At 44.6% G+C, this 27867-nt stretch overlaps 1 protein-coding gene and 1 long non-coding RNA gene across 6 annotated transcripts in view; one reads left to right on the forward strand and one right to left on the reverse strand.

Annotated features, from left to right (window-relative positions):
• LOC105494063 (uncharacterized) lies at positions 1 to 27539 on the reverse strand. Of its 5 annotated transcripts, none has more exons than XR_011616491.1 (6): positions 27432 to 27539; positions 25813 to 26881; positions 5416 to 22849; positions 3976 to 4094; positions 3019 to 3154; positions 1 to 818 (listed from the first exon to the last, which is right to left on the reverse strand). It is a non-coding gene; the product is annotated as an uncharacterized lncRNA (long non-coding RNA). The 5 variants fall into 5 exon arrangements; XR_011616490.1 differs by having other exon boundaries at positions 5416 to 22867; XR_011616493.1 differs by having other exon boundaries at positions 5416 to 10745; positions 27432 to 27538.
• The window catches only part of LOC112428925 (metallothionein 4), a 57601-nt gene that overhangs the window by 1798 nt on the left and 27936 nt on the right, over positions 1 to 27867 (forward strand). The gene's annotated exons all lie outside the window — the stretch shown is intronic.

Here is a 27867-nt window from a genome sequence, read left to right on the forward strand (position 1 = left end):
CTGCCTTTTTCTTTATGCACTGTATATGTTTTTGTTTGTTTGTTTGTTTCGTTTTGTTTCTGAGATGGAGTATCACTCTGTCACCCAGGCTGGAGTGCAGTGCAGTGGCACGATCTTGGCTCACTGCAACCTCCGCCTCCTGGGTTCAAGCAATTCTCCTGCCTCAGCCTCCTGAGTACCTGGGATTACAGGTGCCTGCCACCATGTCTGGCTAATTTTTGTATTTTTGGTAGAGACAGGGTTTGACCATCTTGGCCAGGTTGGTCTTGAATTCCTGACCTCATGATCCACCTGCCTCGGCCTCCCAAAGTGCTGAGATTACAGGCATGAGCCACTGAGCCCGGCCTATGCACTGTATATGTTTATGCTGTTTTTCAGCATGTTTGTTTTACTTTTGTAATTTAAAACAAAACAAAACCTTTAAAATAAAGTAGTGTAAGGGCAGGGTTGTCTGTGGATTTCAGGAATCCAAATCCAGGGCCTCCCCCACCCTTCTTGATCCAGAACCTGCCTATAAAGGACCACAGTCTTCAGTTTCCCCAAACTCTTTAAGGCAACTGGCAATTAGGACCACTCCTCAATTCGCAGAGGGACAGGGTCCGAGAGACCCCCGGGACAGAGCAGGCGGAACAGGGCTGGACTCCATGAGAACTTTCCACCCAGCTTCCCTTAGGGAGCAGTCCTCCCAGGCTTCCCGTCCTTCAGTCTTTCATCACTTGACTTCCTTTCTGGAATTCCTGGTAACTCTGTGATGTGTCTGCTGTGGGCTGTGGGGGTAAAGCTCTCCATGTTGGTCTCTTCTGTCAGCTCATTTCACACTTGCAAGAAATGAAATTAAGAATCATATGTTCAAAGTCACTTTGCAGTGTGTCATATGAAAAGCAGAAACAGTACCTTCCGGTCAGTAGACAGGAGGAAAAGCTACGACTGCTACTAATAGCTAACATATGTTGAGCACTTCCTACATGCCAGACTGCTAAATTATTTACTTATATGATCATCTCAATCTTCCCAATAATCATGTGAAGGAGGTAATATTATTATCCCCAATTTATGGATCAGAAACGAATTCAAGCCCAAATTCCACCACACCACACACACATATCCCACGGACGTGGTAGGAAAAGCCACTGAAATCAGTGTTAGTTACCTCCCACCCCCACCCTCAGAGACCCATCAGAACCCTGGATACCTAGTGGTGCCAGAAAAGGGGCAGAGGGTCTTGGACCTCCAGTTTCATGTTTGTCACAAGCAACCTTGAGATATCCAATCACATGATACGCTTGGCCAAGCTCCCAATGGCCTCTTGTTATGGTGGATTCTCTGACATTTTCATGGGCTCGAAAATCCCTGGAGAGGCCACACATCCCAGTGTCCAGGATCCCCTATCCCTCAAAGCATTGTGCAGCCCTCCTCTCAGGCCCTTGCTCCACCCCCAGGTGAGGCCAGGGTCCACAGTGTTTCCTAGATGCTTATAGATCAAGCCTGTAAATAATCTTGGAAAGAGTTGCTGAAAATGAGACTAAGAGAGAAGCACTTACATTAAAATGGAATCACTGCACATCTAGAATGTGTCCTGTACAGGGAGGCCAAGGTGGGTTGATCACGAGGTCAGGAGTTCAAGACCAGCCTGGCCGACATGTTGAAAGCCAGTCTTTACTAAAAATACCAAAATTAGCTGGGTGTTGTGGCACGTACCTGTAATCCCAGCTACTCGGGAGGCTGAAGTAGGAGAATCGCTGGATCCCAGGAGTTGGAGGTTACAATGAGCCAAGATCATGCCACTGCACTCCAGCCTGGGAGATAAAGCGAGACTCCATCTCAAAAAAAAAAAAAAAAAGAATGTGCCCTGTACAGATAAAGGAACTGTTTCTAAAGCTCCCCCACTGTAGAGTTTTTGAAATTGTATTCTGTTATTCTCCATTCACCTCTCCAGATCCATCCTCTCTCTCCTCTCTCCTGGTCTATGCTAAGAAGGCCAACCGTGGCAGATTTCATGGCCCGTTTCCTTGCACCATCAGGTAATCAGATGATGGGAGGGGAGAAAGGTCAAAAGATTGATTCCTCTCCCGCTGCTGGGTGTAATTTTGGCAGTGGTTATATTCCTCTACCTACCACCACTGCTTCTATCGGGTAGTTCCTCAACCTCTACTCCAACTTTCCCTGGGCCCTGTAATGCCACCTCTCTCTCTCCTTCCTTCAGGGTTAGGGACAGTGACAGTTCCCAGTGTGCTAGTCTCTAGGTGCTTCATCATCTCTCCTGGATGTCCCTAATCCTGCCCACACCTCTGTAAATTGTCCCTTCATTAAACTCTGGTTCTGTTGAAAGGTAGCAGGCTCTTCCACACCAAATAGACCATTTGGCATGAGGATTATTTTGAGCTGAAAGCAGCTGAGAAGAAGTAGATATAAGAAAAGCTTTCTGTTTGCCTCTATTTGCCTAAAGCAGGACATAGGCATCCCTCCTCCCCTTCCTACTGGGAAGGACAAAGGTCGATTAATGAAGATGTCTTCAGGGCCTTATTAGATCAGAGGAATCTTCCTAACAAATTTTTCTAACCAGTCTTTATCTACCATTAGTTTCTTGTATATTTGCCTTCCTACAATTTGCGATCCCTTGGACTCAAGGTCCTTTTTGTCTTATCACTTCTCTAAAAATGTATTGTCTTTTGTCAGAGATACTATATAAGCTGGAATTCTAAATCACCTCTTTGAGAATTACTCATTCCCTGGCTGTCTCCCATGCACGTGTGATATATACACGTTAATACAATCTTGTTTTTCTCTTGTTAATCTGTCTTTTGTTGCAAATGCTAGCAGGGGTCCCAGCTAAGAACTCAGAAAGGTAAAGGGCAAATTGTTTTTCCTCCCCTAAACTGTAAACACGTTGTACTCCCTCTTTCCTGCTGGAAACTGACTGTTACACAGACTGTGCTTTTGAGTTGGCCTTGGTGAAGAAGGTTCTTTTTGGAGTTAAGCATCAGGGTTTCCTGTGAGGGTCATGTGGCTACAGCTCACCTCTGCCTCTCCCCCAGAATGGCAGCATGGTCCAGCATCTTCTCTCGCTCTCTCCTGGTCCAAATCTCTACCCAGTCACAGTCACCTCCCAGCAGTCTCTCTGCTCCCACTTTGCCTTCACAAATCAGCCAAATATCTTTATTTTAAAAAGAGAGAAAATAACATTTTGCAAGATGTAACCTTTAGAGGAAAATGGGTAAAGAGACTTGAGGTCTCTCTATATTATTTCTTACAGTTGCTTGTGAATCTATAATTATCCCATAATGAGAAGTTCAATTTTTAAAAGTTCAAAGGTAAGAACAGAGGAAGATCAGGGAGCAGTGTGAAAGGCACTATGAAGAAAACACAGAAAGAAAAGATGACTATGAAATCACTGTGCTGGGAAAGGGAGAAGAATTGTCACAATTCAAGGTACTTAGGTAGCTAGCTCTCAGCTTTATCAGTATCCAAAAATGGCACTTCAGAATTTAGACATCGGGGAGGAGGTGGGGATGGTGAATGGGTACCAAAAAAATAGAAAGAATGAATAAGACCTACTATTTGATAGCACAGCAGGGTGACTGTAGTCAATAATAACTTAATTGACATTTTGAAATAACTTAGAGTATAATGGGATTGTTTGTAATTCAAAGGAGAAATGCTTGAGAGGATGAGGGGACAGATACCCCTTTCTCCAGGATGTGCTTATTTCACATTGCATGCCAGTATCTCAGCATCTCACATAACCCATAAATATATACATCTAGGCACTCACAAATTTTTAAAAATTAAAAAATAAAATAGAGAAAAATCAAGTAAAAATATTATTTTAACTACTAAACAAAACAAAACAAAAAAACAAAATGTCACTATCAAGATGCTTCCTCAACATGAACTTTCAGGAATTGCGGTCACAAAAATACAACAAAGATGATAGAGTTGAGAGACTGGAGACTGGAGAATGAAGTGCACACTCACCAAGATCCCGGCCTGTCCTGCACTGGTTTCAAAAAGGTCTAGAGCTGTGCTCTCCAATATGGTAGCCTGAGTCATATGGCCATTGAGAACTTGAAATGTGGCTAGTTCACTGAAATAAGCTGTAAGCATAAAATACAAGACAGATCTGCAAGAATTCACATAAAATAAGAATTTCAAATATCTAACTGATATTTTTATATTGATCATATTTTGAAATCATAATATTTTGCATATATTGTGCTAAATAAAGTATATTATTAAGGTTTTTATTTTTTTTTTATTTTTTTTTTTTTTTGAGACGGAGTCTCGCTCTGTTGCCCAGGCTGGAGTGCAGTGGCGCGATCTCGGCTCACTGCAAGCTCCGCCTCCCGGGTTCACGCCATTCTCCTGCCTCAGGCTCCTGAGTAGCTGGGACTACAGGTGCCCGCCACCGCGCCCGTCTAATTTTTTGTATTTTTAGTAGAGACGGGGTTTCACCGTGGTCTCGATCTCCTGACCTTGTGATCCGCCCGCCTCAGCCTCCCAAAGTGCTGGGATTACAGGCGTGAGCCACCGCGCCTGGCTTATTAAGGTTTTTATAAATGAGAAAAGTCCTGGTGTGAAAATATTTTCAACACTTACTGAATAAACCAAAGAAACTCTCACAAGTGTTTTGTTCCCTTTTGGATCACTTCCAGCATAATACAAATATACTGTTATTTCCCCTATTTAAAAAAAAAAAAAGCTTCCTCTGCCAAGCACGGTGGCCCATGCCTGTAATCCCAGCACTTTGGGAGGCTGAGCAGGCGGATTGCTTGAGCTCAGGAGTTCATGACCAGCCTGCTAACATGGCAAGAGTCTGACTCTACCAAAAATACAAAAATTAGCTGGGTGTGGTGGCACATGCCTGTGGTCTCAGCTACTCAGGAGGCTGAGGCAGGAGGATTGCTCAAACTTGGGAGGCATAGGTTACAGTGAGCTGAGATCGCACCACTGCACTCCAGCCTGGGTGACAGAGTGAGACCCCCTCTCAAAAAAAAAAAGAAGCTTTCTCTATCAATAAATAACTCCAAATAGTATATGTGTACTTCCTCCACTCCGGAGGTGAAGTTTAACTCTCCTCCCATTTATAGATGGGCTGGACTTCATGACCTGATTCCAAAAAGTAGATTATGGAAAGGGAAAAATAGTGACTTCATAGGAGGGAACCTGGCAGACACCATTTTAACCAAGTGACCAAGGTTAACATCACCAGCGATAGAATTTGGTGTCAAATACTCCCTGATATGTTGGGATGAGAAGGGCACGTCATCTCTGTGGTTTTCTTCCCCAAATCTATAAACTCTAATCATAAGAAAACATCAGCTAAACCCAAATCGAAGGACATTTTACAAAACACCTCACCAGTTTGCCCCAAAACTGCCACGTTCGTGAAAAATGAAGAAAGTCTGAGAAACTCACTGATCAGAAGAGAATAAGGAGACATGATTACTAAATACAATCCTGGGTGCACTCCTGGAATGGATCCTGGAGCAGAAAAAGGACATTAATGAGAAAATTGGTGAAATCTGATTAGAGCTGATAGTTTGGTTCGTGATACTGTAGCAATGTTAATTTCTCGGTTTTGACAAACATACATGGTTATGCAAGATGGTAACTCCAGGAAGTTGGGCAAAGGATCTGCGGGATCTCTTGCCTAAGGCTGGAGATTGGGGTAGTAATAGGAGAATCAATTGTAAAGAGAACTTTTTGGGGTGATAAGAAGGCTCTATCTGTATTTTGATTGTGGTGGTGGTTACGTAGTTGGATATATTTGTCAAAACTCACCAAACTGTACATTTAAAGTGACTGTATTTTGTTATTTGTAAATTATGCCTCAAGAAACGTGATTTAAAATATTTTTAAATTAAAAATGGCCAAGCGTGATGGCTTACACCTGTAATCCCAGCACTTTAGGAGGCCAAGGTGGGCGGATTGCTTGAACCCAGGAGTTCGAGACCAGTCTGGAAAACAAGGTAAAACCCTATCTCTACAAAAAATACAAAACAATTAGCTGGGTGGGGTGGTGCTCACCTGTAGCCCCAGCTACTTGTGAGGCTGAAGTGGGAGGATGGCTTGGGCCCAGGGGGTCAAGGCTGCAGTGAGCCGTGATCACAACATTGCACTCCATCCTGGGCAACAGAGTGAGACTGTCTCAAGAAAATAAGTTAATTTTTAAAAATAAAATCATGTCAGTCCCATATATAAAATTATCCAGTGGCTTCCCATTACACATGGAATAAAATCCAAACTCCTGACCTGGCCTACAGAGTTCTGGTGTCTGGAAATCGTTCCAACATATCAAATTTGGTCTCACCTCCTGGCCTTGGCACTTACAGTTCCCTCCACCTGGAATCCACCTGAAATGTTCTGCCCCAAATCTTTTCAAGTCTAGCTGTGAAGGGGTGGGGTCTGAGCCTTCAGCACCAATCTCAACGTGAAACTAAGCACCTCCTACTCCAGGTTCCAGATCTCCTCAAGCTCCAGCCTAGGCTTCTCGACTCATCTGAGAATCAAGACTCAGGCATCCACCCCTGACTTCTGCCCGTCCCCAGTGGAACTCAGATGGGTCTGCAGGCCCTCCTAACTTTGGTCGAACTCAGAAGTCTCACTAAGCATCCCTCCCAGCTCTACATCCTAGCTTAACATCAGCCTATCCCTCTTCACACACTTCCCTGGCCTGGCTTCCCCGGCAAGAAACATTCTAGCCTAATGTCATCCAAGCACCTTCAACAGTTCCTGGCACTAGCGGGTGCTCTTTAAATATTTGGTGAATGAATGATTGCCTATTTCAATAAATCAGTATTCACATCTGAAATAACTCATTTGGCAGGACCTACTATACCACCTTACAATTCTCTCCACCTGGAATGCTCTGCCCCTAGATTGTTTCAAACCTGGCTCTTACAATCAGATCTCAGCTCAACACTCCCTTCCTCAGAGAGGACTGCCCTGCACCCCTAGTCTCTCACATCACCCTGCTCTATCTATCCCAGCCTGTAGGATTCACCTACATAACTTCTCCCCATTGAAAAGTACAGAATAGATTATATGGTTTTGCACTAATAAGCATTGAGAAGTGATGTTTCTTTTTCTTGTTTTGCACCATTTACCACCTCTATATCATGCAGATAACATTCACTAAATGCAATCCTGGGTACAATCCTGGACTGGATCCTTGAACAGAAAAAGGACATTAGTGAGAAAATTGGTGAAATCTGGAGAGTGTAGTTTGGTTAATAATATTATAGCATATTATTACTATAAGTATCCTTAGATTCTAGGCATCCTTAAGATTGTAGGCAACATGAGTGAGCCAGAGACTACGGAAGCAAAGAAGGGAAGCCATGGGAGAGTGATCACCATTTGCACACATATGAGGATCAGGACTTCATGTTTTTATAAATAACAATAAAGCATCGCATCCTCAGTCATTCAAAGATTTATTCAGTCAATTACTTTTAGGAAAATCAGAAAGATTTGACCCACCGGGATCCAAATATCATAATAGCCTTACCAGACAATTCACTCAAAGCATTTTGATTAATTTTTGTTGATATGGTTGTTACTTTTCTAACATTCTCTGGCTTTTGGCATAAGCTTCTTTTTTTTTTTTTTTTTTTTTTTTAGACAGAGTCTCGCTCTGTCACCCACACTGGAGTGCAGCGGCACAATCTCAGCTCACTGCAACCTCCACACCTCTACTTCCCAGGTTCAAGCAATTCTCCTGCCTCAGCCTCCCAAGTAGTTGGGATTACAGGTGTGCGCCACCACACTGGGCTAATTTTTGTATTTTTAGTAGAGGCCAGGTTTCGCCATGTTGGCCATGCTGGTCTTGAACTCCCGACCTCAAGTGATCCACCTGTCTCCGCCTCCCAAAGTGCTAGGATTACAGATGTGAACCACCATGCCTGGCCAGGCATAAGCTTCTGATTTTGAAATGACTATATAACTTACATGAGTTGTGATTGTTTTCAATCTACCAACCTACTCTTCTTAATCTTTTCATTGTTAGGATCTGTAAAAAACTCCTCCCACTTTCATCTCCACCTGCCAAACCCACAGTAGTAAATGAAATTGATGGGAAGGTGTGACCCGAGATGTGCTAACAATAACAAGCCTGCTTTGCCAGAGCAACAAAGAGCTAAGAAGTCTTCAAATGATTCTGAAATTAGAGGAGGCCACACCTGGATGCAGTAAGCCCAGGTCTCAAGGGGCAGAGGAACCGGCTTCTGGCCCATCCTGTCCTGGGTTTCGATCAAAGCTGATAGCTGGAGTCTGTTCCATTTTCCAAGAAGTGTGCTCTTTATAGCCCCCTGGAGCCATTCCTGGGTGCGACTAGCATCAGACGCTGGCTCAGGCTTGACTCAGCTTTAGTAACTACATATTTGAGCGGGAAGCCAACCTCTGGAGCACCTGCTCTGGAAGGTTTGAGTTTTTCTACTTTGGTACAAACTCCTATAGCTGAAAGCAATATGCAGCTTTGTGAATCTGAACATCATGTCCTCAGGGGACATGGAAGACTAAAGGAAACTCCAAGTTCCATTTCCACATTCATGGCATTTCCAGGTAGGAAGGAGCCAGAGAGATCACCAGCCCAGGCTTCTGCCCAAGGTGAGAATCGCCATCCTGCCCCTGTGTAAATACTTCCTGTGTGCGGGTGGCTCACATCTCACATGGAGGCCATTACATTTCAATGCAGTTCCCAGGCTGAGACCAGCCTGGACAATAGAGCAAGACTCTGTCTCTACAAAAAAAAAAAAAATACAAAAAAATTAGCTGGGCATGGTAGCATACACCTGTAGTCCCAGCTACTCGGGAGGCTGAGGTGGGAGGATCGCTAGAGCCCAGGAGGTCGAGGCTGCAGTGAACTATGATCGCACCACTGCACTCCAGCCTGGGTAACAGAACAAGACCCTGTCTCTGGAAAAGAAATTCTCAGAAATGCCCAACTCATAATGAGCCACATTATCAGTCTGTGGAAACGGATTGGCTTCATCACTCTGCCCATGTCAGCTTCTCGGGTACTTGAAGATGTATCGTCTTCCCTCCAAGCCTCCTCGATGCTGAAACCCCCATGTGGCCCCTTCATGGGATCCTGGGGAATGCAATTCCTAGTTTCTTTATCAACCTGGGCACACTTTAGCATCACATCTTCCTTAAGGGACCGGCTCCGAGAGAAACAGAACTCTAAAGCAGATGTGGACATGTCATGAGAACCTCCTCTGGCTCCCTACACCCAAAGTCTCCCTTTCCCTCTACCCGCCTCAGCTCCCAGGTGCAAACAAGAGGTAACACAGAGATCAGGGCCGTGCCAACACTGTGGAACTCTCCAGAGGAAGATACCGAGAAACAAAGATCAGCGCTCCCCCCTCCTTTTTTTTTTTTTTTTTTTTTTTGGCAATTGATTAGAGGTTTATTTTGCCAAGGTCAAGGATGTGACTGGGAAAAAGAAACACAAGTCACAGTAGGATCTGAGACCTGTGCTTGTTCCAAAGAGGATTTTAGGAACTTTGATACTTAAAGGGGAAACAGCATTATCCCCTTTGATATTTAAAAGGGAAAGAGCTTCCTCTCCTCTTCCTCAAGGAGAGAAAGGGAAATAAAAAAGGAGAGAGAGTAGGCAATGAAGCCAAGTGGTTACATTTTTGTGAGGCTCTGATTAGCGCTCAGTGAATCGATACATTTTTTTGTGTGGAAAGAGGGAGTAGGGGAAAAATCAGTGATGCATTTTCTGGTGTTCAGTAACTCCATTTTACATAAGATAAAGTAAGTATGCGAAATTACAGCTATCTATTTGGGAACAAAAAAGGCAGTCTCTTGCATGACTCAGTTCCCAAACTTAACTTCCCTCCAGTGTAGTGAGTTTGGGGTCCCCAGATTCTCTTTTCTTTCAGCAGCAGCAACTATGTCCAGCTTGTCCTTGGCAGTTGCATGTTACCACTTAGCCCTGCCATCCTGAAATCCAATTACTCCCATTTGATTTAGGTTTCCTAATTCAGTGACTGCAGTTCCCACTGTTAAGTTCTAGCCTACAGAGAAATCACAGTACTGCTGCCTTTTTTGTTTTTGTTTTTAAGACAGGGTCTCGCTCTGTCACCCAGGCGGGATTGCAGTGGCACTATCACAGCTCACTGCAGCCTCAACCTCCCAGGCACAAGTGATCCTCCCATCTCAGCCTCCTGAGTAGCTAGGACTACAAGTCTGTGTGCCACCACACCCAGAATTTTTGTATTTTTTTCATAGACATGGGTTTTGCCATGTTGCCCAGGCTGGTCTCAAATCCTGGACTCAAGACATCTGCCCACCTCGGCCTCCTCCCAAAGTGTTGGGATTATAGGTGTGAGCCACCATGCCTGGCCTCACAGAGCTTCTTAAGGATGTGGGGGTTCCTCTCACAGATTTATTTCTGACAGGACTGGAAAAATCATGTCTTTTGGACCCTCCCAGTGTGGTTGACTAGGTCTTAAATGACAAATCCATCGACAAAAGTGAACTGGCCGAGGTGCTGAGGGGCTTGATGAATCCCCGCACAACACAGAAAAGGCGTGCTTACCTGCAGAAGGCGTGCTCACCTGCGGAAGGCATGCTCACCTGCGGAAGGCGTGCTTACCTGCAGAAGGCGTGCTCACCTGCAGAAGGCGTGCTCACCTGCAGAAGGCGTGCTCACCTGCGGAAGGCGTGCTTACCTGCAGAAGGCGTGGTCACCTACAGAAAGTGTGCTCACCTGCAGAAGGCGTGCTCACCTGTGACTGTGAAGACGTGAAATGGAGAGTAGGATTTGGGACACCACACAGGATAAACAGGCAAAAGGGGAAGCTGGGACCACCTGTTTTGGGGTGACTCAGTATCTCAGAATGTGAGCTCGTTTTTTTTTTTTTTTTTTACGTAAATTTCTTCTTATTGGAGAAAAAAAGAAACAAGCAAGACTTGGCAGTATGTTTTTTAGACATAGATACCAATGAAACAAAAACTGCATTTTAAATTTTTTAAAACAATTTTATTTCCAAAGATTACTGGGGAACAGGTGGTGTTTGGTTACATAAGTAAGTTCTTTAGTGGTGATTCATAAGATTTTCGTGTACCCATCACCCGAGCAGGATACGCTGCACCCAATTTGTAGTCTTTTACCCTCACTTCCTTCCCACCCTTTTCCCCTGAGTCCCCAAAGTCCATGGTGTCATTCTTATGCCTTTGCATCCTCATAGCTTAGCTCCCACTTATAAGTGAGAACATACGATGTTTGGTTTTCCATTCCTGAGTTGCTTCACTTATAATAGTCTCCAATCTCATCCAGGTTACTGTGAATGCTATTAATTCATTCCTTTTCATGGCTGAGTAGTATTCCATCATATATATATGTGATATATGTATCATATATATCATATATATCTGTGGATAAGGAAACTTATCCATACATATGTATATATATACACCACAATTTCCTTATCCACAGAATGTGAGCTTGTTTAGAGATAGGGGCTGTGCAGAGAAAATCAAAGTAGGGTGTCATAATCGAATGCATTATCCAATATGACTGGTGTCCTTATAAAAAGGGGAAATTTGGACATGAGACACACACACAGGGAGGGTACCACATGAAGATGAAGACAGAGATCAGGATGATGCTTCTACCAGCCAAGCAATGCCAAGGATGGCCAGCAAACCACCAGAAGCCAGGAGAGGCGTGGAACAAATTCTTTCTCACGGCATCTGAGGGAACCAACTCTGCCAACACCTTGATCTTGGACTTGTAGCCTCTAGGACTATGAGAAAATACATTTCTGTTGTTTAAGCTGCTCAGTTTGTAGTACTTTGTTAGGGCAGCCCAAGCAAATGAACACACCACCCCTAGGCCTAAAGGAATAAGGAAACTCTGTCTCAGGAACCCAGTGAGAGGGCACCTAGCTGGAGCTGCTGGAGGCAGCAGTGTAAGCAGGAAGCAAGCACTGAAAATCTCAACCTCCTTCTCCTCCCACCCTTGTCTCCTGCCTTGCTTAAGCCACCTGGAAGCCAGTGAGGAAAGGAGGTGGGGGATGCAAGCCAAGAGTATGCACCCACTTGGAGAGGATGTTGTCCACGCTTCCCTTCTGACCTATCTATGTGGGGTCCTTAGTTAATGGAGCAGGAAGGGAACTCAGGAGCACCTGATCCAGCCCTTTCCTTTGACCCCTGGGGAAACTGAGTCTCAGAGGGGAATGTAAGAACGCAACCAATCAATGTAGAGTCAAGGCTAAGTCAGTTCTCTTGACTCCCCGCCATGCGCTCCTTCTGAACAGCAGGGCTGCTTTTTATCGCTGGTGTCTTTCACCTTCCACTCACCCACCTGAGCTCTTTAGCCCAGAGCCTTTTAGAAATATTTCTTTAATTTCTTATTTGAATAGGTAATACTTTGATATACCAAATTAAAAGGTATAAAAGTGCATACATGAGGATGTGGAGAAATTGGAATTCAATCTTTGTTCATTGCTAGGGGAACTGTAAAATGGTGCTGTGGAAAACAGGACAAGTCCTCAAAGATTAAACAGAATTGCCTATGATCCAGCAATTCCACTCCTACGTATATACCCAAAAGAAAGGAAAACAGGCCGGGCGCGGTGGCTCACGGCTGTAATCCCAGCACTTTGGGAGGCCGAGGCGGGCGGATCACGAGGTCAGGAGATCAAGACCACGGTGAAACCTCGTCTCTACTAAAAATACAAAAAAAAATTAGCCGGGCGCAGTGGCGGGCGCCTGTAGTCCCAGCTACTCAGGAGGCTGAGGCAGGAGAATGGCGTGATCCCGGGAGGCGGAGCTTGCAGTGAGCCGAGATAGCGCCACTGCACTCCAGCCTGGGGGACAGAGCGAGACTCCGTCTCACAAAAAAAAAAAAAAAAAGAAATGAAAACAAGGACTCAAAAAAACACTTTAATCAATGCTCACAACAGTATTATTCATGATAATGCTTCCAGCCTAAAGGCAGAAGCAACCCAAGTGTCCATCAACAAAAGAATGCAGAAACAAAACATGGTCGGTACATACAATGGAATATTATTCAGCCATGAAAAGGAATGAAGTTCTGACCCCTGCTGTAGTATGGATGAACCTTGAAGACATTACGTTAAGTAAAATAAGCCACCTACAAAAAGACAAATATTGTATGATTCCACTTATGTGAGGTACCTAGTCAAATTCATAGAAGCAGAAAGTAGGATAGAGGTTACCAAGGGCTGGGGGGAGGAGGGAATGGGGAGTTATCGTGTAATAGGTACAGAGTTTCTGTTGCGGATGATGAAAAAGTTCTGGAAATAATGGTGATGGTTACACAGCTTTGTGGCTTAATGTCACTGAATTGCATACTTTAAAGTGGTTAAAATGGTAAAATTTATGTTATATATATTTTATCACAATAAAATGTATATTTACTTTTTTTTGTTTTGTTTTGTTTTTTTGAGACAGAGCCTCTGTCACCCAGGCCGGAGTGTAGTGGCATGATCTCAGCTCACTGCAACCTCCACCCCCCAGGTTCAAGTGATTCTCCTGCCTCAGCCTCCCGAGTAGCTGGGATTACAGATGCCCGCTACCACACCTGGCTAATTTTTGTGTTTTTAGTAGAGACGGGGTTTCACCATGTTGGCCAGGCTGGTTTCAAACTCCTGACCTCAGGTGATCCACCCTCCTCAGCCTCCCAAGGTACTGGGATATTTACTTTAAGGCCAGGCATGGTGGCTTCACACCTATAATCCCAGCAGTTTGGGAGGTCGAGACGGGTGGATTACTTGAGCCCAGGAGTTCGAGACCAGCCTGGGCAACATGGGAAAACCCCATCCCTACAAGAAATAAAAGTATATTTACTTTAAAAAGGACATAATGTGTAGAATGAAAGAAAGTCCCCCTCCCATCCCAGTCCTCACCACCACAATCCCCTCCCTGGAGACGCCCCACTGACAGAGTTCCCTGGGTCTCCTTCCACACATGGTCTGTGGTTACACAGGTAAGTCCTCTCTTCTTAAACATACGCCTTACCTAGCTTTTGTGTACTCCATAAATGGTAGAATACTACATGCACGGTTTTATATTTTTCTTTTTTCATTTCATATGCTTTAGAGAGCATCCTCATTTTTTTAAGCCCACATAGTATTTCTGCACAAAGCCTTTTATGTAGGAACTGTTCAACTAATATTTGAAGATGACAACAATTGCATTTTAATAAGTGCATTATCTTAACTCCAAAGAATGAATTAGGAATGGTAGAATTTCAGGCCAGGTGCGGTGGCTCATGCCTGTAATCTCAGCACTTTGGGAGGCCAAGGCAGGAGGGTTGCTCAAGTCCAGGAGTTCGAAACCAGCCTGGGCAATGTAGTGAGACCCCATCTCTATGAAAAATAAAAAATTAGCCAGGAATGGTGGTGTGCGCCCGTGACCTCAGCTACACAGGAGGCTGAGGTGGGAGAACCGCTTGAACTCAGGAGGTCAAGGCTGCAGTGGGTCATGATCTCACCTCTGCCACTCCAGCCTGGGTGACAGAGTAACACACTCCATCTCCAAAAAAAAAAAGGAAAAGAAAAGAAAAGAAAAGAAAGAAGGAAGGAAGGAAGGAAGGAAGGAAGGAAGGAAAGAAAAGGAAAAAAGAAATGGTAGAATTTCATAAACCTGCAAAGTATGTGTATGCACGGAGAGAGGATGGGATAGGAGTTTAGTCTTTTAGGTCAGCTTTACAAAGTTTACGGGGGCCACATCTGGCAAAAGACCCTGTGCTAGATGCTGGTTACAATAAATAACAGCCAACGACTGTATGGCTCTCATCCCACAGCAGCTACTGTTATAAGCACTTTAACCATGTTGACTGACTTAATCCTCGCAACAACTTGATGTTGTAGGTGCTATTATTAATTGCCCCCATTTTACAGGTCCGGACTCTGAGGCAGGAAGAGATTAAGTATCTTGCCTAAGATCCCCTGGCAGTGAAGGACAGAACCAGGGATTGAACTCACAGAGTGGGACTTTAGGGCCCTTGCTCTTGTTTTGTTTACTACATGAGCTGCCTCTCAGGCACGCAAACACTTACTGAACTTCGTGCCAAGCCCTGGGCTTCCTACTGAGAGAAATATAATGATGCCTTAGCCACAAACCTCACCCTCGAGGAGCGACAGGGACACAGTTCACCCCAATACAAGGCAGACAACTTATCTGTGTTATACAAGAGGAACATATAGAATGTTCTGGAGGCTAAAGGAGAGATGGTACCCAACACCGAATGCCATGTGGAGGATGTGACACTTAGATATGAAAGGGAGCAACAGCCATTTGTTACATCGAGTCTTCCTGACAATTCTATTATCCCCATTTCATAGGTTTAAAAAGATTACTGTAATCCTAACACTTTGGGAGGCTGAGGCTGGAGGATTGTTTGAGCCCAGAAGTTCAAGACCAGCCTGGACAATATAATGAGACCCAGACTCTACAAAAAAAATTTTTTTTTAATTAGCCAGTATAGTGGTGCACACCTGTAGTCCCAGCTGCTTGGGAGGCTGAGGCAGGAGGATCACTTGAGCCCAGGATGTCAAGGTTGCAGTGAACCACGATTGCACTACCGCACTCCAGCCTGGGTGACAGAGTGAGACCTTGTCTCAAAAAATAATAATAATTAATTGAGGCTCCCAGAGATGCATTAAAGTGGTGGAGTTGGGATTCTCTCCCAGGCTTCTCTAACTCAGAGCCGTGCCTTGCCAAGACAGCCTGGCAAGGTCTTCCCCACGCTGTTCACATCAACCCATCAGGGATGTTTGGGTTCTTTAGTGGGCTTGGTGCGAACCACCATCCTTGGCAGGGCTGCACCGGGCAATTAACAAACCAAAAGCACTTTGAAGATAAAATTGTCCATAAAAAGGGCTGGTTCCCACAGGTGCAGGCAGTGAGGCAGGGACAGTTTGTGGGGAGGCTTGTGGTGATGACAACATGGGATCCTTGAACAAGGAGGCTGAGTTTCCAGGCCCTTCCAAAAATCTCCTTCTCTGGCCCTGGGAAGCTATGATTTGAAACCATCCCTATAAAGTTTATAAAATTAATCAGCTGACAAGGGAGGGAGGGAAGTGAAACTAAACCAAGCTTTCAGGACATTCAGCATTAATCACTAGGTCACCTTACTCCCTGGCCTCTTTCCTCATGGTCATTCACTGCCTCTTGCCCTCGAATGACATAAACCCTACCACCCCTTAACTGCTCTGTAGATAACAACTTGAATGTTGTGAAATGTTGTTTTCCATTTGAGATAGTCTTTCAAGTCCTGCGTAACAGTGAAAGTACTGACGTCAGCTGGTCTGAAGGACTCCACTGACATCAGCTGGTCAGAAGGACACCATGAGAAGCTGACACACCAAAAAACCCAGTTTCCACATCCTGATGATTTCATTCCTCTTACCCCAACCAATCAATGGCCTCAATTTTCCAGCCCCTCACCTGCCATGATCCTCTTAAAAACCCCAGGCCGGGCGCGGTGGCTCACGTCTGTAATCCCAGCACTTTGGGAGGCCGAGGCAGGCGGATCACAAGGTCAGGAGATCGAGACCACGGTGAAACCCCGTCTCTACTAAAAATACAAAAAATTAGCCGGGCGCGGTGGCGGGCGCCTGTAGTCCCAGCTACTCAGGAGGCTGAGGCAGGAGAATGGCGTGAACCCGGGAGGCGGAGCTTGCAGTGAGCCGAGATCGCGCCACTGCACTCCAGCCTGGGCGACAGAGCGAGACTCCATCTCAAAAAAAAAAAAAAAAAAAACCCCAGCTCAGCCTGGGTGACAAAGTGAGACTCTGCCTCAAAAAATACCCCAGCCCAGCACTCCTTGGAGAGATGGATTTGAGTCTTCTTCTATCTCCTTATGTGGTGCTCTGCAAAAACTTTCTCTGCTGCAAACCCTGCTGTCTTAGAGTATTTTTCTGTTACTGTACCATGGTCATACGAACTTGTTGGTCCTATAACAGACTGAAGGCAAAACATTCCAAACTTCAGCATGCAGCACTGTCCTCTAAATTTTGCCATAACTATGTTCTACTGTGCTATAGTTTATTTAGTACTATCTTCATTAAATTAACTCACTTAAAAATTATTCATCCTGGCCAGGCACTGTGGCTCACCCCTGTAATTCCAGCACTTTGAGAGGCCAAGGCAGGCAGATCACCTGAGGTCAGGAGTTCAAGACCAGCCTGCCCAACGTGGCAAAGCCCCGTCTCTACTAAAAATACAAAAAATTAGCCGGGCGTGGTAGCAGACACCTGTAATCCCAGCTACTCAGGAGGCTGAGGCAGGAGAATCGCTTGAACCTGGGAGGTGGAGGTTGCAGTGAGCCAAGATTGCACCACTGCACTCCAGCCTGGGGGTCAAGAGCAAAACTCGGTCTCAAAAAAAAAAAAAATTATTCATCCTAAGCACTTAATCTTTGTGAAATTATTTTCAATGCATTTATAATTTCTTTTTCACATACATAAATTAAAACTATTTAAAACAACAACAACAAAAGTTTTTCTGTGGATCATCTAAAAACCTCTCCCTTTTGGGAATGCCAGGCTAGGGCACCTCTCTCACCTCTAACCCCACACTTCCTCCTGCTCCATGACTTTTAGCAACTTTCTTTTCTTTCTCTGAGCCTCAGTTTCCTCATCCCCAGATTCCTTGCAGCTCTTATATAAGGAATTGGTGAAATGCAGCCTCAAGCCAGTCAGCCTGGGCTAGAATCCTGGTCCTGCCCTTTCTTGCAGTGTGACCTCAGGCAAGTTATTTAGCCCATCTCTGCCCCAATTGCACCATCTGTGAAATGGACACCACTTCACAGGGCTGCTGAAGGGCTTTGCGTCTCCTCTAAGAAGCCCACCCTGACCGTTTGATTGTATACACCACATGTTGCCTACCCCGGCGACTTCTGGGCCTCTTTACTTGTACTTTTTCCCATAGCATTTATTACCTTCTGACAAACAACTGCATGATCTAACAAACTGCATGATTGATTGGTTATGTTTACTCTATTTCCTCCTGCCCTCTCTGAGAATGTAAATTCCACGAGGCCAGGGATATTCACCAGTTTTGTTTGCTGATGTATCTATTCCAAGTACCTAGGTGGAAGACTGCCTGGCCCTCAATTAATATTTATTGAATGAAGGGAACGACTGAATGACTCCTGAGTCTCATAGCCTCCCACACGGGGTAAGAACCCCACATCCCAGGAAAAGTCAGTAAAACCCCTGACCAAAGAAAGTATTCCCTTCAGTTTCATAGTTTGAAGGAATAGGGGCTATTGGGGAACAGTCCCTGACTCAAAGGAAGGCAGTATTTTGGGCTTTCTAGAAGTACTAATGATACATCAAAGGAAGTGAAATTGTCATCAAAATCAATGCCTTTCAGCAAGTCCAGCAGATGTGGGCGGGGCTGCTGTCCTGTGGGTTTTGAAAGGGGTGTGTACTGGGAGAGCCCCCATGGTCACCTGCTGGCTGTGATTTCTACCTCCCTGTTGGGTTGGGAAGTTGTAGTTACTTTTACTAAGTGCCTGCTAAGTACCAGGGACTTCCTACAGATTAGTTCATTTATTCCTCAAAACAGCTAAATGTTGGCTGGGTGGGCATGGTGGCTTACGCCTGTAATTCCAGTGCTTTGGGAGACCGAGGCAAGAGAATCGTTCAAGCCCAGGATTCAAGACCAGCCTAGACAATATAGAGAGACCCCACGTCTACAAAAAATAAAAAAATTAGCCAGGTGCAATGACACACACCTATAGTCCCAGCTACTTAGGAGGCTGAGGCAGGGGGACCGCTTGAGCCCAGGAGTTCAAGGCTGCAGTGAGCTCTGATGGCACCACTGTACTCCAGCCTTGGCAACAGAGTGAAGACCTATCTCTAAAAAAACAACCAAAAAACAAAAATACAAATAAATGTAGTGGTGGAATTATGCCTATTGTACAGATGAGGAAAGAAGGATGAAAAAAGGAGTGAGTTGCCCAGGGTCACCCAGCTGACTGATTAGTACCAGAGTCTGGCTGGAACGCTGCCCTGCTCAGGCTTAGGCTTACCGTCCCAGTCTATAGCTCCTGCTCATGGCGCTCTCAGACCCTCACTCCCACCATTTGCCTCTGACCTGTGGATCTTGGGCTTCCCTGAAACAGGACCGGAACGAGCTTCCTTAGATGCTGATGTAGCAGTATATCTATTCACCATGGAAAGATGGTTACAGCATCACTTGAAACCCAGACCTTGCTTTCTGAGCCCAAAGGAGTGTCCCACCTCATCTACTAGACTGGTCTCCAAGAAATCTTGCCTGTTTCTAGAGGGATCAAAGGAGCCTGCTGGCCAGGTGTGGTGGCTCACGCCTATAATCCCAGCACTTTGGGAGGCTGACGTGGGAGGACTGCTTGAGCCCGGGAGTTTGAGACCAGCCTTGGCAGCATAGTGAGACTGTTTCTACAAAAAAGAAAAGAAGAAGAAGAAGAAGAGGAGAAGGAGAAGAAGAAGAAGAAAAAAGAAAAGAAAAGAAAAGAAAAGAAAAGGAAAAAAAGTAGTTGGGTATGGTGGCACATGCCTGTAGTCCAGCTACTATACTATACCATATAACTATATTATCTATTCAAAACAAATAAAACTGGCTGGGCACAGTGGCTCACCCCTGTAATCCCAGCACTTTGGGAGGCCAAGGTAAGCGAATCACCTGAGGTCAGGAGTTCAAGACCAGCCTAGACAACATGGTGAAACCTTGTCTTTACTAAAAATACAAAAATTAGCCAGGCATGGTGGTCGGCACCTGTAGTCCCAGTTACTCGGGAGGCTGAGGCAGGAGAATCGCTTGAACCTAGGAGGTGGAAGTTGCAGTGAGCCAATATCATGCCACTGTACTCCAGCCTGGGCGACAGAGTAAGACTCAATCTCAAAGAAAAACAAACAAATAAAACTAAAAATAGTGAATGTTAAAAAATAAAGATGATCACAATTTTTGATTGGGGAGGTTGCAAAGTAGCTTGTTTAATATAAGCTAATTGTTTTTGTGTTTTAAAACTATGTATGTCACTAGTAATGGGACAAACTGACATCACACACCTCTCGGCAGGACAGACTGAGGACACAGCATCATTTCTGTTGCTGACAGAAATGCAGAAACTGTTATATCTAATCTTAAGAAAGTTTATCAGGCAAACCTTGAGGGGTACTCTATATAATAACTGGCCTATACTCTTCAAAACTGTCAAGGTCAGCCTGGCTTGGTGGCTCATGCCTGTAATCCCAGCACTTTGGGAGGCCAAGGCGGGTGGATCGCTTGAGCCCAGGAGTTCCAGACCAGGCTGGGCAACATGGTGAAACCCCATCTCTATTTTTAAAAACAAAAGAAACCTTTCAAGCTCATGAGGAAAAAGAAAAGCTGAGGAATGGTTTCACGTGAACAGAGAATAAAATACAGGACAACTAAATGTAATTGTTGTTCCTGGGTTAGATCCTGAACCAGAAAAAAAGTTGCTGTATAGGCCATGAGTGAGATAATTGTGGAAATTTCAAAAACTGTGGTCATGGGAGGCTCAGATGGGTCATAACACACATCAGGTTGGTCATTTCCTGGGCTACATACCTTGTATAGAATAACATTATACAAACAAGTTCTCTTTAGAGTTCCAGTACACTTATAATAACAATAAAATAATAGGACCGTAGCAACCTTTTGTCCTACCTTAGTGACTTGATGTATACACTGAGAACAGCTCTCAGTCTGAGGAAGGTCAGTTGAAATCCTTACTGTACAAGTCCAAATTTTAAGGAAAATGAGTCCTGTGTGAGTTTCCTCATGCTTCGGCCATGCGTGGACCAGTCAGTTTCCGGGTGTGACTGGAGCAGGGCTTGTCGTCTTCTTCAGAGTCACTTGGCAGGGGTTGGTGAATCTGCTCCCGTCCACATGCTGCTCACAGTCTACTGATGTTTAAGGATGGTCTCGGAGTTGGGCCTGCTAGAATAAACTGAGTCCAACACCTCTACACAGTTATGTTCAACTGGGCTCTCTGATACCGGGAGCAAGGTGGTGGGGTTTAGGGTGTTGCAAACTTCAATGGTTATGTGGGGATTTTCACATAGTAAGCTTTGGTACTTGGTTAATCTAGCATTTCTTAACCAATGATGTCCTTTGGTATTTATTAAAGTTACCGCAGCGTGGAGGGCCTTTATATTCAGGTTTTGCCTAAGGGTTAGTTTATCTGCTTCTTGTGCTAACAGGGCCGTTGCTGCTAGGGCCCTTAGACCTGGGGGCCAGCCTTTGGAAACCCTGTCTAGTTGTTTTGAGAGATAGGCCACTGACCTTGGCCAGGGCCCCACAGTCTGGGTTAAAACTCCAACTGCCGTTTTTCTCTTTCTGACACATAGAGTGTAAAGAGTTTTGTCAGGTCAGGTAGCTTCAGGGCTGGGGACGACATGAGTTTTTCTTTTAACTCATGAAAACCTCATTGCCATTGGTTGTAATAGATGTAGTTTATCTAATCTACATTTTTATTAACTGTCACCCACCAAAATATGGACTTAAATCCTGCAGCTATTTGATTTCAAGTTTTAAATTGATCTGGTATTCCTCATGGGACTCCAATTACATCTAAACAGACATGAGAGTCTAAAGACCCATAAGGGGCTTCTCTCACTTTACGATGTCCTATTTTTTTTCCTTCTGATTGATGAAATGCCAGGGTGAAAGGGATAGCCAATTGGACTAAAGTATAAGTGCCACTCCAGTTATTCAGCAGAGTGCCCAATAAAAGGTCCACCACAATACCACCACGCATCCGCTCGGGGATGAACAAGGGCTGACTGATAAGCTCTTGAAAATTCTTAAGCTCATCTCATCCCTTCAGGTCTCCAAGGAATGCTGTTTCCTCCCTGTTGTGAGAGACATGAAGTGAACTTAGTATTGGGAGGGAGAAGCTGGATGGCCCTCGGGGGCTGACCTGAAGGGTGCCGGACTTCAGGATATATCAGAGAGAGCTTGGCATGACTTATTACTCCAGGCTGTAGAATTCTGGAAAAGAGCTACCATGCAGCCTATGCCTGGTCGACTGGAGGACCACCTTAGTGGAAGGGGGACAATCTGGGCCTCTGGACTGCCATGTGCACAAGCATAACAATTGCTTTTGTTTAACGCACAAATGGAATATTTGATCCATTTTAACCAGGCATTTGCATCTTGATATCCTGTCTTAATTGCTAAAGTTTGTTTTAAGTCTTTAACTTCTATGATCCTCTAGTAAAATCAATGTATGGTTTTAGGAAATTACAAAAACTGGTTGGGGCAGTCAATCTTTGCTCTTTAGTGGTCCACAGAACGTTGGACCAAATATGGCATGAAAGCTCTACATCGGGGGGCAAGACTCATGGTTGGCACTGGAGTCTTTATCAAAATCTCCCTGGATTAAATGGTCCTAGTTTACCAGTGCCCAGTCTGAGGAGAGTCAGGAGGGACAGAAGGACTTTTCTGAAGTAAAAAGCTGTCTTTGACTTGGCAAGTCTCCACAGGGTATAACAAGGCAAGCACTAAATGCAATAGTTTGAGGTGAAATTGATTTGGTTATGTTAATAACTAGATGGTCAGCAATAGAGCACAGAAAGAAGAAAGAGTAATAGAACAGATGAAAAGAGTTAGATTTTTCTTAGCTTTAGTTTGGTAGGGTTTTCCTCTGAGACTATGGCCCACAACTCTGGAGGGGGTGGTGCTTTCTTGACTCGGGTGTGATGAGTCCATCCTTTTTTTGCTGTACGAACAGCAGTCTTGGTGGTTAGCAGCACAAGGTAGGGTCCTTCCCAGGATGGCTCGAGTTTTTCTTCTTTCCACCTTTCGATGAGAACGTGATCTTCAGGCTGGTGCTGGTTTACTGGAAATTCTAGGGGTGGTACATGTGCTAAAAGACTTTTAGTTTTTGAGAGAAAGGAAAGTGGAAGATAAACCAAGTATATACTTTCTAAGAAATTGACCTTTTGTTTTAAATGTGGGGACCTTGGCAGTGGACTTTATAGTCCTTAGTGCCTTTTTACTGAGAAATTTCCTTTAGCACCTATTTTTATTAGTTTTTAGACCAAAGAAAGCTAAACACTATTTTATATTTAATAATGCTTTTTGTATGATTTTTATACCAGATAAGCTAAATGTTATCTTTATATTAGTGTGTTATTAATGTTAAACCTAATTTTAATAAAACCTTGTAGACATAGTTATCTAATTTTTAATGTTTTACTATAGGGTAAGATTTTATAGACTCTTTTAACCTTTTATAATTTTTGCTAAAGAGCAGGTTGGTGCTTTAAGAAAAACCTGTTATGCTTTTACTTTAATGTCCAGTCCACAGAAAAACTGGATGATACTTATTTAACTTTAGCTAATATGTTAAACACAGAATTTTCTTTACAATTAATGTTTTAAAACTTGCTTAAATCTTCAAAACAATAATTTTTTAAACTTTTTAATGTAGGTAAAAATATACATTCTTATGCCTCCTCATAAGGTTACTTATGCTTCCTCATAATGGTTACTTTTAAATTACACAACATTTTTTGCATAAATTCTTTTTTTAACACACTTATTTTTATAACCATTTTTTTCTTTCACGACTTTTACAGGCAATTTTTCGACATGCCTTAACTTTCTGACTTACTACAAACATTTCTTTCTTTAAACAACCAGTTTATTTATTTCAGGACAAGAATTTACCATATAACACTCTTTTTATATAAATTCCACCCCCCCCCCTTTTTTTCCCTTTTCTTTTTTCGAAGATAATAACCATTTGTTTCCAAAACGAACCTTTTTTTATGTCTGTGGACTAGACTGTCTAAGGCCACAAGAATAGAAGTTACTATAATACAGGTTACACTGTTTTTCTTTTTTTTTTTTTTTTGAGACGGAGTCTTGCTCTGTCGCCCAGGCTAGAGTGCAGTGGCGCCATCTCGGCTCACTGCAAGCTCCTCCTCCCAGGTTAACGCAGTTCTCCTGCCTCAGCCTCCTGAGTAGCTGGGACTACAGGCGCCCGCCACCATGCCCGGCTAATTTTTTGTATTTTTAGTAGAGACGGGATTTCACCATGTTAGCCAGGATGGTCTTGATCTCCTGACCTTGTGATCCGCCTGCCTTGTCCTGCCAAAGTGCTGGTATTACAGGCGTGAGCCACTGCGCCCGTCTGACACTGTTAACTTTTAGCAAACTTTACTTTTGTTGAAAATCTTGTAAGTTTGGAATTTTAATTATCCTTTGCTATTATTAAGACCTTGTTTTGTCCAAATTAGAATTAGTATAGATGGCTTTTTTTTTTTTCAATTACCCGGAAGGAACCATCAATCATCCTGTCCTGAAGGGAGTTCCTCTTAGGTCTGGTCAGACCTTCGTATGGTAATTGAGATTTAGATCCCCTGTTAGGAAACCTGCTGGGTTAAGGGAATTTTCAGCGGTTAATGTTAATCCTTCCTTCCTTCCTTCCTTCCTTCCTTCCTTCCTTCCCTCCCTCCCTCCCTCCCTCCCTCCCTCCCTCCTTCCTTCCTTCCTTCCTTCCTTCCTTTTTTTTTTTTTTTTTTTTTGAGACGGAGTCTCGCTCTGTCGCCGGGGCTGGAGCGCAGTGGCCGGATCTCAGCTCACTGCAAGCTCCGCCTCCCGGGTTTACGCCATTCTCCTGCCTCAGCCTCCTGTGTAGCTGGGACTACAGGCGCCCGCCACCTCGCCCGGCTAGTTTTTTATATTTTTTTAGTAGAGACGGGGTTTCACCGTGTTCGCCAGGATGGTCTCGATCTCCTGACCTCGTGATCCGCCCGTCTCGGCCTCCCAAAGTGCTGGGATTACAGGCTTGAGCCACCGCGCCCGGCCTCTTTCTTTCTTTCTTTCTTTCTTTCTTTCTTTCTTTCTTTCTTTCTTTCTTTCTTTCTTTCTTTCTCTCTTTGACTTTGTCTCTCTCTCTTTGACTTTCCTTTTGCCTCTGTCTCTCTCTCCCTGTCTCTCTCTTTCTTTCTCTCTCTCTCTGTCTCCTTGACTCCCTCTTTGTCTGTATCTTCCTCTCTGTCTCTTCCTCTCTCTTTTTGCCTCTTTTCCTCTCTGTCTCTTTCCTTTCTCTCTCTCTGCTGGTCTTTCCTTGCCTCTGCCAGCCGCTTATGCTGCTGTTTTCTCAACCACTGTGTGTTGGGGGCGGGGGTCTAAAACCAGCTGTAACCAAGTGTCTCTGTATGGGAGCTGGTCTGGGAGCCCTGGCTTACAGGTTACCTTGTGCCATACCTTTGAAACAGGGGACCTGTCCAGGCTTCCTTCTAATGGCCAACCTACCTCTAATGCTGGCCAGTCTATCTTACACAAAGTTTTAAGTTTTCCTGGTGTCATAGTATTCCTTAGTCTCCCTTAAATGCTTTTTTCTGAAATTTTTCAACATAAGTTCCTAGTGGGGTGAGCTTACTTTGTGCCTCACCCGTGTTTCCTAGAGACAAAACACCATGCTCACACCACACACACACCACAAAACAAAGAACGGGTAAAAAGGGCACACACACACTTTAGTAATTTACACCAAACCAAAATCAAAACCAAAATCAGAGTATCCAAAAATCCAAGCCAGGTCAAAACCAGAACCAAAGTATCAAGCAATCCAAGTCAAGTCAAAAACAAAAACCAAAGTGCCGGTATAGGCACACCGTGGGTGATCAGGCCTCATTTCCACTCAAATGGAGTGGGCAAGTTCCCAAGACCGGTCCTATCAAGCAATTCAAACCAAGTCAAAACCAAAACCAAACCAAAGTGCTGATAAAGGCACGCTGTGGGTGATCAGGCCACACTTCCACTCACATGCAGTGAGCAAGTTCTCAAGACTAGTCTTACCAAGTTTCAGATGTCTGGACTCCAAGTATCAGTTCCTTCCCAGTGTTCAGCCACTGCGTTGATCCTCCACAGGGGCCTGCCAGGCACTGCTCTGGCGAGGCGTCCAACCGGAGCAAATGCCTACCCAGGAGCGCTCTCAGGATCCGCGTCGCTCGGGCTGGTCAGGGTCCCCCACAGGGATGTTCCACAGGGCAGGCTTAAGCCGCCTAAGGAGCTGCCTCGACCATCCACCAATCACCTCGCTTCCCAGTCAGGGAACCAAGAAATGTAGCAGGACGAGCCGCAGACAAAACCGCTCAGACACCAAGTTAAAGAAGGAAGGGATTTATTCAGCCAGGGTCATCCGCAAGACTCCTGTCTCAAGAGCCGAGCTCCCCAAGTGAGCAATTCCTGTCCCTTTTAAGGGCTCACAACTCTAAGGGGGTGCATGTGAGAGGGTCGTGATCGATTGAGCAAGCAGGGGGTACGTGACTGAGGGCTGCATGCACCGGTAATTAGATCGGAACAAAACAGGGCAGGGATTTTCACAGTGCATTTCTACATAATGTCTGTAACCTATAGATAACATAGCCCATTAGGTCAGGGATCGATCTTTAACTACCAGGCTCAGGGTGTGACGCCGGGCTGTCTGCTTGTGGATTTCATTTCTGCCTTTTAGTTTTTACTTTTTCTTTCTTTGGAGGCAGAAATTGGGCATAAGACAATATGAGGGATGGTCTCCACCCTTACTGGAACATTTGGACCAATGTGTGTCTCATCATGTCCAATGACTCATGTCTCCTTTCAGGTTTTCTAGCTATAAGCCCAACAGCGATAATTTACCAAGGTGTTGGGTATGTGATGGCAGCCCATGCCAAGGGCAGCCTCCCTATCCCACAGCAGGCCTGTCCTGGGACGTTGCAGGGCATCTATCTGCCCATCCCTGAGAAGCAGCACTTCTTAGTCACTCTGGGTTCGTTTTCTCCCCACGTCTTTCAAAGCTTCGATGGGAACAGAACACTTCGTTCAATAGGAGGCCCTGAAAGGCCCTTTTGTGCAGCATCCGTCCCAGGAACCAGCTCAATGTTCTCTGAAAGAAAAAAGGCTTGGATAAAGACTGGCATTTTAAGAACCCTGGAGGTCAGGCCCTTGGTAATGATCCTCATTAGTATGCAAACACACGCAGAGCAAAGCTTTAGCTCCTCCTGAACCTAGCTCTTTGCAGATGTGGATTTTATAGGTGGGATTTTTTTTTTCCCCTTCAGCATCTGTGGGGTTGCTGCACAGGTAGGAGATTTTTTTCTGCCTGGAAATGTAGCTGAGACAGGTCAGTTCCCAGGCATTCTGCCAGGTTCTGCATTTCTGTCCCAAACAGGAAGTGGTCTCCTGGCAGATGTATTCTATTTATAAACAAATGAGTATGATTAGTTAGCCTCCTCCCACTTCCCTCATTCCCCTACAAACATGGTGGTATCCTGATCCATTATCTTGACCATGCCTGCATTGTGCACAGAGCCTGGGTTTTGGAACCAGATACACTGAGGCTCAAATCCTCACTCTGCCTCTTCCTGGCTGGGTGACCTTTGCAGATGACTTCTTTGAGCCAGTGTTTTCCTCTCAAATACAGTTTACAATAGTACCTGTTTTGCAAGTGAGGTGCCGGTGTCTTAGGATGCTAAGATGCAAAAATGAGATTTGGTGACCAGAGAAGAATACAATTAGAAGCAACTCATTGGCCAAGATTTTCCTGTAAGGAGATGAAATCAAGGAAGTAACTACTGAGCTCTGAAAAAATGCAATCAAATCCTAACATTTCCTTTTGGGTTGAAACTCAGAAACTTCCTATTACCCTCAAGGTAAACACAGACACACGCGCACACACACACACACACAAAAACAACAAAACAAAACAGAACCAAAAACACCCATACTCTGGCTCCAAAGGCTCTGGGTGTGTGTGATTTGGCTCCTATTCACTTCCTAGCTGCCAGTCTATCGTCTGACCTTGGGCTCTGGGGCTCTGAAGGTCTGAGACTCCTTAAGCTCCCTCATCCTCCCTCCAGCCTCTGATCCTGG

The sequence above is a fragment of the Macaca nemestrina genome, chromosome 18 (genome assembly GCF_043159975.1).
Source record: "Macaca nemestrina isolate mMacNem1 chromosome 18, mMacNem.hap1, whole genome shotgun sequence".
In the NCBI taxonomy this organism is placed as follows: domain Eukaryota; kingdom Metazoa; phylum Chordata; class Mammalia; order Primates; family Cercopithecidae; genus Macaca; species Macaca nemestrina.